We start from the raw sequence: 7,233 nt of genomic DNA, 5'->3' as shown, positions 1-7,233 counted from the left end.
AATTGAGTTAAGATGTCAGAAGATCTTAAAACCAAAATACTATTCCTAACTTGGGTTTTCTCATCCTCATTAATTTTCAGAAGTGTGCTTCAAAGTCAGAATATGGCATTCTGCCTCGTTTTGAAATCTAGCTAGAGAGAAGGAAGAACTGCAGTTGGGTCAGAATCAGACTTTTTGGAAATGGCCAGGGACCTTCCTTCGAATTTCTGCACATTCAAAAAAAAATACGTATTTTTAAGGAGCATTTCCTTTACTGGGCATGGCAGACAGGTTTTGACTATACTCCATTTTTCTTTTGGGTGATGCCGTTTCTCCTGAGCCTTGTAGGAGAGGCCACAGCAGTAAATCAGAGTTCTTGCGGCAGAACCAGGCACATATGGGCCATAAAATACCCAGATTGGAGCTGATTGGGATATCAAATTATGGGAAGATTACCCAGGATGACAACATGATGGGTTTACTTGGCCTCAGAAATGGAGATGTTGTTTCCTTCGCCCTTAGCGTGACATATTAATGAGAACGCCAGTGGACGGGTGGGTTTGCAGCAGGGGAGGAATGAGGAAACACTCTCCCTTCAAGGGCAAGTCACAGTTTGATTTTTTTCCTTTTCCCTTTAAGAAAAGGAAAGCAGGCAAATTATGCCTCCACCAAGCAGTATGGCAATTTGCCAAGCATTTGATTCTGAATACAAGGCTGAGTGGAATGTGAGGAGTAAGATAGGATGGGATGGGATGGATTTGAGTACGGTACCCTTGCATCCCCTCCCAGAAAGGCAGCTGGGGAAGAGAGGACAGAATCAGGTGCTGCTTTTGCTTCCTTTGTTTTCTACGCCTTGGCCTCCCTGGGCTTGGCTGGACTGCAAGGAAAAAACAAATATTTGTGCTTTGTTGTTATTTATTGCCATTGGATGCAATGATGATATTTTAGAGGGGTGTTTGGACTTCTCACCTCCTGGGGCAGTTTGCATGATGAAGCAAAGCCACACAGATCAACAGTGATTAAACAGCAAGCCAGCTCCCCACCACATGTGACCAGGAAACAAATTCAACACCGTCAGAGCCTACAGACAAGAGGCTTGGAGTCCTGTTGATTTCATGAATATTCTTAGGGCGTGGAGGACCCAGCGGGGGCACAGAGCGTGAAGATGATTATGTGAACTTGCATTGCCAAAGATCTTGTTGGAACAAAGCATGCTTCATGTGTCCCCTGGGAAACTGGGGCGTGCATGAAAGCCTTATCAGAATTCTCAACCAAGGCAGGGTCTGACCTCCAGAAGGCTGCACCTTGGGGATGGATGAAGATTCTCAGGAGAAGTATTCTGTAGAATTAAAGTCACTCTTGCTCTGTAGGACTGGACTTTGGGGGACATATGGTAAAGTTCCTAAAGGATTTCATGCTGAACTCTTGGGTCGTGGGGGTGCACAGGCTCTGGTGGTCCCCATGATCTCTACGTCCCGGTGTTCATGCCTTTGGAGAATCCTCTCCCTTTGAATGAGTGTAGGATGTGTGACTTGCTTCTAACCATTTTCTTGCCAAGGGAATATGGCAAAAGTGATGAGATGTTGCTCCTGTGATTATGACGTGTTATACCAGACTCCATCTTACCAGCAAGCTGTTTGTAGAATCTTGTTCTCCTTGCTGGCTTTGAAGATGCAATGGCCTTCTGCCCTACAGGTGCACAGAAATGAATTCTGCCAACAGAATTTGTAAGTGGACCCTTCCCCAGCTGAGACCCCACAGATGAGAGCTCATCCATTGATGATAGCCTTGCCAAGGACCCAGATAAGCTATGCCCGGACTCCTGACTCCCAGAAACTTGAAGATAATAAATTGAGGTTGTTTGAAGGCTCAAAGTTTGTGGCCATTTGTTATGAGGTATAGAAAATGAATGTATTCATGCATGCTAGCAAACCTGAATACCCACTATTCCCATTGCCCTCCATGGTTCCTATCCAAGGCTCCTTCCATCTACCCAAAGCCATCTAAAACCAATGTCAAGTGGCACCTATCCACTTTTTGGATAGGAGCCCAGTTTGAGGGTTCCTATCCAAGGCTCCTTCCATCTACCCAAAGCCATCTAAAGCCAATGTCAAGTGACACCATCTCATGTCTACAAGCCCATGTCTACCTCTCCTGTCTCCCATTCTTGTTGGTGATGCCGCACACACAAACGTCCTTTAAAGGCAACTGAACTCTTCATTAGTATGCAATTCTATCACAGTATGACATGGCTATCTTAAATTCTGTCTTCTTCATGGATTGGATGCCATGTGCATATCTTCCCCAAGAAAATCTTCATTCCATCATGTTATGGGTTATGTTATGAATTTTCCAAATGGCCCACTCTCTCAACTCCCTCTGCAACATTGTGTTTTCTGATCCAGGCATTCTACAAACTCTCTTAACCTGCTTCAGCATGTACACCAGAGCCATGTCATCCTCCCGCAAACCCTTGCTGATCCTGAGTGTTAACTAAATCATTACTTTGTCCGTTCATCACTTTGGAGAAAATGCAAAAAAAAAAGGAAAAAAAAGAAAAAAAGGGCAGCACTAGGGAAACATCTTTGCTTGGTAGTTCATGCTCCATAAGCTCACCTGGATCTTCAGAGCTACTTGGCCACTCGTTAATTCACCTCTAATTGAACATTTTCCACATCCGCGTCTACAAGTATTCTTCATAAACACATCAAGCTCTTGAGCTTATTTTAACACTTTCCTTAAAAGCAAAACAGATTCAACTTCTTTAAAGTATAATTCACATATAACAAAATGCACCCTCTTCAAGTGAACAGTTTGATGTGCTTTGACAAATGTTTATCCAAGTTTAGTCACTAAAACAACCCAAAATGTACCATGTTTCCATCAGTCTAAAGTGTTCTCTTGTGTCTCTTTGAAATCAATTCCCTTCCATCAGCCCCCCGTCCCCCGACAGCTCCCTGGCATGCACTGATAGGCTTCTTTGAGTCTAATTTTGCATGTAGTTGTGTTTTTTTAGATTTTAATAGGCATGGGATTATGCACTTTATATTCTGATTTTTTTCCCCTTGGATTTATTTTTCTTAGAGTTATGTTTTAAGACGTGTCTTTAGGTGCCATGCAGATGGCCCAACCAACACCTCCCACCCTAATAAAATAATTGGTTAGGATGTCTAAAGTAATGATACCATATGTACCAACAGGGTATGAAAGAATATATTATTCACATTATGAGACTTTTATAAGGATAGCAGAAGGGACAGGGGCTGGTACAGAGGCACCTGGGTGTCTCCGTTGCTGAAGCATCTGCCTTCAGCTCAGGTCATGATCTCAAGATCCTGGGATGGAGCCCTGCGTTGGGCTCCCTGCTCAGCAGTCAGTCTGCTTCTCCCTCTGCCTCTGCTGCTCCCCTGCTTGTTCTCTCTCTCTCTCTATCTCTCTCAAATAAATAAATAAATAAAATCTTAAAAAAAAAAGGTGGTGCAGACTGATTCAAGCAAAGGAGGGGCTGGTGACTTTGGAATTTTTTTTTAAGGTTTTATTATTTTTTAAAATTTTTTTAAGTAAGCTCTACACCCAATGTGGGGCTTGAGCTCATGACCCTAACATCAAGAGTCACGTGTTCTACTGACTGAGCCAGCCAGGTCCTGCACCCTGACTTTGGATTTTTTATTGTTGTTAGCCAGGACGGGCTGGGGTTTGCGTGGTTTGAACTACCTGTTAAAGATCCTACAGCACACAGGACAGATGCACAGCAAAGGATTGCAGGGACCAAAATATCACTGGCACCAAGATGAGAAACCCTAGTTGTTTGGTATGCTGCCCAATGGCAAGTTCTGTCCTATAATTTGATATTCCTCAATGTACCTAACAAATGACACACCAAGAATAGTTACTGGACAATATGGAAAAGTCAGTCTTATTATTTAATCTTATTAAAGGAGTTGATACTTGCTGATTGATTAACTAATTGGTTAATTGAAGCAGAGATTAACCTTTTCCATTTTATGCAGGCTTTTTGAAGACATAAGTGGGCAATAGGCCAGAAAAGATATTTTCCTCCGCTCTCATTTTTGGAATAAAATCGGGTGAAATCTGTCTGATGTGGTTCATCATTCCCTCGCGTTCTCAAGTCTACATCAAATTAGAAGTGACTCCTGGGGTATCTCCTCTGTCTACGATACCCTTCCTTACTCAATTCAAAGTATGAGTGAGAAGCTTAGTACAGAAAGTTTTACCTGATTTTTTAACGTTTCTTGATTCTAGATGATTTTTGTCCAAGTGAAACATGGTACAAAAGGGATGACACAGCAACTATTTCAGATGAAAATAAATCTCAGAGCTGTGTCTGAGATGGGACCCATTGGCCATTGATGGGGATATAACTCTGCCTTCTCCATGTGGCCATATGGGCAGAAGTAATCTTGCTTTTATTTATTCTGCCATGATCTGGAAGACTTGAGACACAGGCAGATTGCTGAGGGAAATACGTGTCTAGGTTTCTCATATACTTGAGGGGCAGCAGGTGAGAGGTGTCACTGAGAGCTGTCAGAAATCTCACCGTCTAGACAGAGAATGAGCAACTCCATCCTAATATTATATCCAGTGTGGGGATGGCAGAGGGCGCCCCATCTAGTCCACTGGGCCAGGGAAGGTTTGCCCAACTAGAGGGGGTTGAGCGGTGTGAGGAAGGTCGCGTGTGTAGCCAAGGGGAGAAGCAGAGTGGGGAAGTTATTTTTAAAAATAAAAATTCTTTATTTAAGTTCAATAAATTAACATATAGTGCGTTATTAGTTTCAGAGGTAGAGTTCAATGATTCATCAGTTGCATATAATACCCAGTGCTCATTCCATCAAGAGCCTTTCTTAATGCCCATCACCCACTTACCCATTCCCCTACTCACCTCCCCTCCAGCAACCCTGTTTGTTTCCTAGAGTTAAGAGTCTCTTATGGTTTGTCTCCCTCTCTGATTTCATCTTATTTTATTCTTCCTCCCTTCCCCTATGATCTTCTGTTTTATTTCTTAAATTCCACATAGGAGTGAATTTATATGGTATTTGTCTTTCTCTAACTTATATCACTTAGCACAATACCCTCCAGTTCCATCCACTTCCTTGCAAATGGCAAGATTTCATCCTTTTTGATGGCTGAATAATATTCCATGGTGTATATATACCACATCTTTTTTTTTTTTTTTTAAAGATTTTATTTATTTGACAGAGAGAGACACAGTGAGAGAGGGAACACAAGTAGGGGGAGTGGGAGAGGGAGAAGCAGGCCTCCCACCAAGCAGGGAGCCCGATATGGGGCTCAATCCCCTGACTCTGAGATCATGACCTGAGCTGAAGGCAGACGCTTAACGACTGAGCCACCCAGGCGCCCCACCACATCTTCTTTATCCATTCGTCTGTTGATGGACACCGAGGCTCTTTCCATAGTTTGGCTATTGTGGTCATTGCTCCTATAAACATTGGGGGGCAGGGGCCTCTTTGAATCACTGTTTGTATCCTTTGGATAAATACCTAGTAGTTCAATTGCTGGGTTGTAGGATAGTTCTGTTTTTAACTTTTTGAGTAACCTCCATACTGTTTTCCCACGTGGCTGCACCAGTTTGCATTCCCAAGATGAAGCTATCACTAAGCTATCAGAAACGTTTGTCTATGAGAGAAAGCACCATTTATTTGCAGAACAGGTGCGTCCCATATGGCTGGTGCTTCACATGAAAGGCAGGGTGGGAGGGAGGTAGTATGGGAATCCTGACATGACAGCAGCAGGTATTCAGGGAGGGAAGAGATAAGGAAAGGCATGAAGAATTCACAGGCAAGGTGATGTGGAAATGTTTCACTTGAGAGGGATGTAGTCTGTTTAAGGTTTTGGGAGGTTGAAAGTGGATACACAGTGTCGACTGGTTTGGAAAGGAAACGGGATGGTGAGAAGAGTTTGAGTTCTTTCCTTGCATCCACCTCCTTTCTTTTGAGCTTTGCAACATTCCTGTTGCATAATGGAGATTGGTGTGGGTGTGTGTGTGTAGCCGCAGGGTCTTGGGAAATGGACAAGGAATTTACCAAGTGGCATTGACAGGACATGCAAGCCCATAGGATGTCTGCAGAGGGAGCAGAGCAGATTCACGGATGATTCCTAGATACTTCTGGTATGGACAGTGAGTGGTGGTGACCTCAAATGGTGCGACTGTCACCAGGGGTGAGCTGGCAAAGAGGGGTACATCGTGCATTTAGGACATCCAAATTAGGGTATCCTCTAGGTGGTAGAATATAAAAGTAAGTTCAGAAACTGCACCTTGGGGTCTGAGAAGGATCATTGGCATTCCCCTGCTCTGTGCAGAGTCCCATGTTTGCTCTAAGGATGCTCATTGCCTTGGGAGAAGAAATCTGGATTTTCCAACTTCCCAACAAAGTACTTGAGCTTGAGGAAGAAAACTGGAAAACATTGGTTGTTATTTCTCATGGTGGAAACAGACTTGAAACAGAACCCCTCTGTTTTACACTCATCCTCCTGGAGCGGCCAGTTCGCGGTGCTAGGATCAGCCGAGGTAGCCCCACGATTGTTTTGATAAGCGGGGCTAGATGTCTTATGTGGAAGGCAGGTCTGTGTCATTAAATTGACTTTACCCATTCAGCGATTATGTATTCTATTAGGCCTGTATCTATTGTACTGTATGTTCTCAGGAAGATATACAAATATCCTCTCCAAACAAGCTTTGCTTTCTTGAGACCAAGGTGTTATTTTGTATTTGGATAGGCCAATTTCCCAAAAAGTAGGCACTGTACACATTTTGACTGCAAATTATCTATTGTTTATTATTATTTGTTTCTGGAGAAGTGTTTTGAGTGCCTTTGGAGGGCAATGCACAAAATCATACTGACATCATGCTGGGTTAGTCTGAGCACCTAAAATGGGAAAAGGGAGTCTGGAGTTTGCACTCCTCATTTCTAATTCTCAGATGGGGCAGAGAAGACAGGAGATCAGGCTCTTGGAGACTGGATCATTCCCCATGGTGGCAGAGTTGTCCTGTGCATCGTGGGGATGTTTAATAGCATCCTATTGGATGCCAACAGCACCTGCCACCCTAAGTCTTAACAACCAAAAATACCTCCAGACACTGCTAAGTGTCCCAAGAAGATAACGTTGCCAGGTTTAGCAAAGCAAAATACTAGCACACCCAGTTAAATTTGAATTTCAGATAAAGAAGGGATAATTGTTTAGCATGAGTATGTCCCTTGCAACATTTTCTCTGGC

Source organism: Halichoerus grypus, chromosome X (assembly GCF_964656455.1).
Source record: "Halichoerus grypus chromosome X, mHalGry1.hap1.1, whole genome shotgun sequence".
Taxonomy (NCBI): domain Eukaryota; kingdom Metazoa; phylum Chordata; class Mammalia; order Carnivora; family Phocidae; genus Halichoerus; species Halichoerus grypus.
The sequence above is the reverse complement of the archived record's forward strand: the minus strand, read 5'-3'. Positions refer to the sequence as shown.